Below are 6000 nucleotides of genomic sequence, written 5' to 3' on the forward strand. Positions count from 1 at the left end.
AAGCTGCTGGTGGCTGCAGGATTGGACCTCTGCGCCCGCCGGGGGAGCCACCTGTAGAGCCTGGTAGCTGGAGCTGCGTGGTTAGGAATCGGGCAGGTGAGGCGGCTGCTCTCAGAGCGAGCGCTAGGCCTCCCAGGGGAGCCCGGATGGCGGAGGCCGACTGCCAGTTCGGGCGGGGTGGGCCAAGCTGCTCCGGGTGTCGGCCGCTTGCAAAAGCGGCTGCTGGCTGCAACAAGTTTTTACAAAACCTCTTACTCCCTGCAGGAATTTTGAGATACCAGTAGGTTTAAACATGAACATTGTTTTTACTCTTCATGGATGATAGTAGAGAGTTTGTTGTGGAATCTCTATGCAATGCCTTTCAATGGGTGTACTGGAGATATAGGCAATGGAGGGAACACAAAATGTTCCTGCTATATATGATCTCATTATTGACTTACTAGGGAAGTTTAACAAAAATATTTCCAGTGTTTACTTCTGGTGTGATCTCATTATTTCCTTATTGGACTACTGTGGAAGATACTCCTGGGGCTAAATGTCAATGGCTTTTAGGATGAAGCATCATTAGAACTCTCTCTCGTATCTGTTTTGTCCTGACTCCATAGATAACAGGGTTAAGGGCAGGGGGAACAACCACATACAGATTTGCCAAAAGTATGTGGATATAGTGGGGGACATTGTGGCCAAAGCGAAATGTCATGAAGGAAAAGAGGGCTGGCAGGTAGAAGGCCAACATGACACAGACAGGAAGCCACAGGTGCTGAGTGCCTTCATCCGTGTATTCCGGGATGGGAGATGGAAGACTGCTTGGAGAATTTGAATATAGGAAAATCCAATCACTGAAAGGTCAATGAATCCCACTGAGAAAGCAATGAAGCCATAAATAACATTGACCCTAATACTGGCACAAGCTAACTTTGCCAAACCCATGTGTTCACAGTAGGTATGGGGGATAATCCGGACACCACAGAAAGGCAATCTCAGGATGAGAAATATGAAAGGAGTCACAAACATTAAAGCCCTAACTATGATGACTATGCCCAGAATGGCTATCACCTTGTTGGTGAGGATCATGGTGTATCTTAGGGGGTTGCAGATGGCAATATAGCGATCTATGGCCATGACTGTCAGCACCACAGATTCCAGGCCAGTGCATATGTGGATGGTGTACATCTGTGTGATTCAGGCACCAAACACAATCTCTCTGAGATTGAACCAGAAAATGCCTAGCATCTTGGGGATGGTGGCTGTGGACAAGCCCAGATCAGTGCAGGCCAACATGGCCAGAAAATAAAACATTGGTTGATGGAGGCTGCGTTCAGTCTGAATCACAAACAAGATAATAATGTTCCCCAGCAGGGCTATCAGATATACTGCAAAGAAAGGAAAGCCGATCCACATGTGCACATCTTCCAACCCTGGGATACCTATCATAAGAAAGGAGGAAGGGTGGAACTGTGTGCTGTTGATCTGGAGCATGTTGGTGGGAATTGGTTATAGAAACATTTCTCACAGAAGATTTCTTGCTTCCAGGGACAGACCCTGACTTCTGTCATAGCATGTTGCCTATTTCTTGGAGAAATGGGACTTCCATTCTTTAATTCCATAACACAGCAGAGGAGACCTAGAGAGGGAATATCAGGGACAGTTAAAAGATACATTTGCTTAGAAATATTTCCCTCATCTATAGAAAATCCATGTGTAAATTTTGTGAATATAACAATAATCCTGAACTTTCCATCTCTTTTGTCCCATCAGTCTCTAAGGAAGACACTGCATATGATATTAAATTAGCAAATACTAACTGTTGATTATAATTACTAATGAGGATGTAAAGAATAACTGATATTGTGTGTGTGTGTGTGTGTGTGTGTGTGTGTAAAATATCATCAGATTGTGAAACTGTGATTGAGGGGGAGATGATAAACCAACCTGTCTAGTGGTTTGAGCAATGATATTTTCTTGAAAAATATTCCTGAGAAATTAAGAAGATGGTATCTGTGAGAAAATCCAGAAAAAGTGGATGATTGGATAACTGATATTTAGATCTGAACTTGAGATGAAATTACAACATTTGGATGCAACTGGTGTTATTATATAATTTCAAGAAAACAATGCTCCTTCCTAGAACTGAAAAATTGTGTCCTTCACCACTTTACATTCCTTAGCTGAACAGAAAACACTGGATTCACCCAGATAATTTTCAGAGCCTTTATAATTTATTCTTTTTCTTGCCATGTTATGTAAATGGACAATACCTTCATACTACCAGGGAAGTGGCAGTGACAATGTCTATGTCTTTTTAAAAGTTAGAGCAAGACCAAGGCTAAATGCTTGCCTCAACCTGAGAACAGTCTAGTTTGTATTAATTCTGTAGCTAGTTTCTGATATAGGGATGGGAAATAATATGTCTAAGTTGGCTGCAGGTTAATTTACTATCATAATTGAAGATCTCTGATGCCTTGTGTTCTACTTATGTTTTAGTTTCCCCTATGGCATGGAGGCAAGCTGTAAAATGATGTGGTGCTTAGGTGCGCATGAATCTAGGTAGGACATTATTAGAAACTCGTCAATGTATGCTCTGCGATAGGGTTATAGGTGGGATTCAGATAGAGACTGGGCTAGTTGTATTGAGGCAGTGACATATCTTGAGAAGTTCCATGTATAGTTACTATGTCCCATTGGCTCAATTTTGGAAAGTTCTCTTTATATCCATGTTCAACTTTTTATTTTTTTTACCTATTTTTATTTTTACTGATATCAAACATCTGACCAACTTTGTTCTTCTGAGCTATTTCCACATTGTTTTATGTGGTTTTTCAGTCTTCATACTTCCTCCAATCTAACCTTCTAGAAAGATCAACCACATGATTAATTTCTCTCTGCTAATTATAAAGATTAAATTAAAATAGAGGTTATACATCCTAATAATATTAGTTATCTCAATGAAGAAGCTGCAGAAAGAACTTAGCAGAAAAAAAACTTAAAGACTAAAGCTAAATAATTTTTCCTTATCAGCAAAATAAGAATGAATAGGAATACCTAAATTTGGCTGCATTAGAAACACAATGGTAAAAACCAGCAAAAGTAGCAAGGTTTAAATTTCATTTTATACTTTCACAGCTCTCTATGACTTTAAATTCATGTCCTCTTCTGTAATATGCTACATTCAGTCAAATGGTTGTTCTTTTTAACCTTTAGGTTATACTTATTACAAGAACTATATTTTCTAAAGATATTAGCTTTGGAAAAAGGAAATTGAGATGGAGAACGGATAGTAGGGGTAAGGGAAAAAAGAACAGAATGAATCTGACCTAACTTTTCCATATACCCATATAAATATATTACAATGAATTTTACCATTATGCCACAACATACTAATAAAAGGAATGTAGATAAATGGAAAGATCAGTAGGGAACAGGGGAGAGAGGAGGCAGAGGGAAAAGGTAAGTACTGGCCACTGAATTGGAGCAAACTGTACTCCATGCATTTATAATTCTGTCAAAATAAATTCTAATGTTATGTATAAGTAGGAACCTATTAAAAACCTAAAAAGAAAAAATGTATTAGAATTGGAAAATTGTATTGTTTCCTTAAGGTTTTAAACTAGTTTTGGTATCAGAATTTGAATTTGCCCACTAACACCATCACAGTGAATTAACTCCCAATAACCTCAGTAATCTTTTCATAATTAAACTCTGCAAATGAAAAATTTCTAATAATTCTCTTATCAATGAAAAATATTTCTAGGTTTAATGTCTAAGGTAGCCTTTCTCCTCTGTTGGATGTTGAAATTGTTTTGTTTTCTTTTTAAATCAAATTCATTACAGAAGCAAGTGAAATCTTCATCTTCTGGGGTTGCAAACTATGGCCCCAGGCTTCATTAGCTGCTTACAAAACAACTTTCACATATGTAACATCTTATTTAATAAAGGTCATTTCAAGTTGATCATCTCCACTTTGAAACCATTCCTCTTCCATTTTCCTCAACCCTACTTAATTGTGTGATACACACATTGTCCCAGGAAAGAAACCCTGGAGACATCCTCAGTACTTTCCTCTTCTCTACATTTCCTCACTCTTCAGTTCTAAACACTCATCAATTCTTCACTCAAGTGCACTTAAATACTAGATAATCACTGCATTCACAGTATCAATGCTCAAGGAGCTAGACAGACTGGTCCTGCTCTTGTGGGTCAAATAGGTTAGTGAGGAGGACCAACACTGATCAGATCATTTAAGTAAAGTGGCAACCGGATTACAAAGAGGAGTTGCTGTACACTAGGGGCTTAACTAACCTGGTCATTACTTTTGGGGAATGATTTCTTGAGGAGCTTTGGCTAAATTGACAGCAGAAGGATGAGAATGGATACATGGAAGGGTGAGTCGGGGAGAAAAAAAAAATCTAGTTTATGGAAAAGAATGGGAAAAGATTTGAGTGGTGAGGAATGAAAAGGCAAAGATGAAGGAATGGAAGGTCAGCGTGAGTCTGGCTGAGAAAGAAGGCACAGAATAGATGAGATAAGAGGGCTTAGAAAACCAGAATGGAGGCTCTTGTGGTTAATCCAAGAAATTTCATCTTGTCTTAGGAACAATGGAAAAGAATGTAGGCTTTAAGCTTCAGTGTAACATGATTCAACTGCAATTCAAAAACCATAATCTGCTTGCACTGTCAAAAATGTATTAAAGTCAGCATGCATACATGTAGCCAAATCAGTTACAAGTTTATCACTGACATCGGATTGAAGATGACATTATAGTGTACCCTGCTGCTAGTGATGGAGGTTGTCCGGAGCAGGTCAACTTAAAAATAATTTAGTAGGCTTAATCTTCAGAAACTGCTGTTCAATCAGTTTTTCTTTCCTCCTACTGATACTGAGTTAATAGTATGTCTCTTACCATAACTCCACCCTAAATCATTTATTTTCACCAAAAGTCTTTCATATTTTTCCATTTTGAAAAACATCTGATGGATCAACATATTGACCTTAATTATTAATGAGATTAATTATTGAGATTGGGAAGCAGTGATTCACATGCTATGAGACGGGAGCAGGGAGCAGAACTCTGTGAGGGGCTAAGGAAAAGGGTTTGAGTGTATGTATAGATGCATCCTCAAAAATTTATATATGTATATATATCTTGTATGTTTATATGTATATATATTTTAGAAATCCCATTGACTCCTTGTGACAAGACATAGAATGAGTGGGTGGGGGTTGATGTTAATTTCACCTGTATTTATTTATTATATTGTTTTTAATATGCAACATAGCTCATGTGCCAATATCCTAAAACCTTATATATTGTTACATGTTCTAGCTGCTTCTAGTCAAGTCTCCCACCTCCTTTATTAAGAATTATCTGCAAACTTAACTACTACTACCATTTTCTGACCCTATCAAGTATATTACAGAAGTTCCCATAAGAGAAATATTTATAGCATGCTGTGGCAGGTGCTGCTCCAAATGCAGGTGTACACCAGCCATTTAGTCAAAGTTCTCAAATTCATGAGTCTTAAATCCTAGCATTGCAATATTTTGCTTCCTGGTCTCAAACAAGATTTCTTCTGTTATTAGGTCCCTCTTATTTATTAATATTCTTTCTAAAAGTTCCTTTGATACTCTAAATATATGAAAAATTCAGAATATTCAATAAGCTTAGCAGCAGCAGAAAAAAATAAAATAAAGTTCTATTATGTCACTACTTCTCTGCGAACTGCTACCATCATTGTGACAACTACTAATGCAATAATTTTCACCTTTATATACTTTGTACTTTTTTTCTGTTTAATATGCATTTTCATGCATGTTGTCTAAGGTTTTCTCCACCATAACTTTCTGTGCCTCTCTCTTCCTTTTCCTTTCTGAACCTCTCTTCCCTTTTCAGATACTCAATTTCCCAGTTCAGCTATGTTGAACTCTTCCTAGTGACTGGCTTCCAACCTCAGAGGCAGAATATTTAATAACCTCTCTACCCAGGCTCACAAGCTTCCCATT

The 6000-nt window shown here is 37.9% G+C and overlaps 1 pseudogene; it reads right to left on the reverse strand.

Annotated features, from left to right (window-relative positions):
* Nucleotides 1–538: 538 nt before the first annotated feature.
* LOC144254433 (olfactory receptor 52E5-like) lies at nucleotides 539–1479 on the reverse strand (annotated as a pseudogene).
* Between the last annotated feature and the right edge of the window lie 4521 nt (nucleotides 1480–6000).

Source organism: Urocitellus parryii, chromosome 4 (assembly GCF_045843805.1).
Source record: "Urocitellus parryii isolate mUroPar1 chromosome 4, mUroPar1.hap1, whole genome shotgun sequence".
NCBI classification, from domain to species: domain Eukaryota; kingdom Metazoa; phylum Chordata; class Mammalia; order Rodentia; family Sciuridae; genus Urocitellus; species Urocitellus parryii.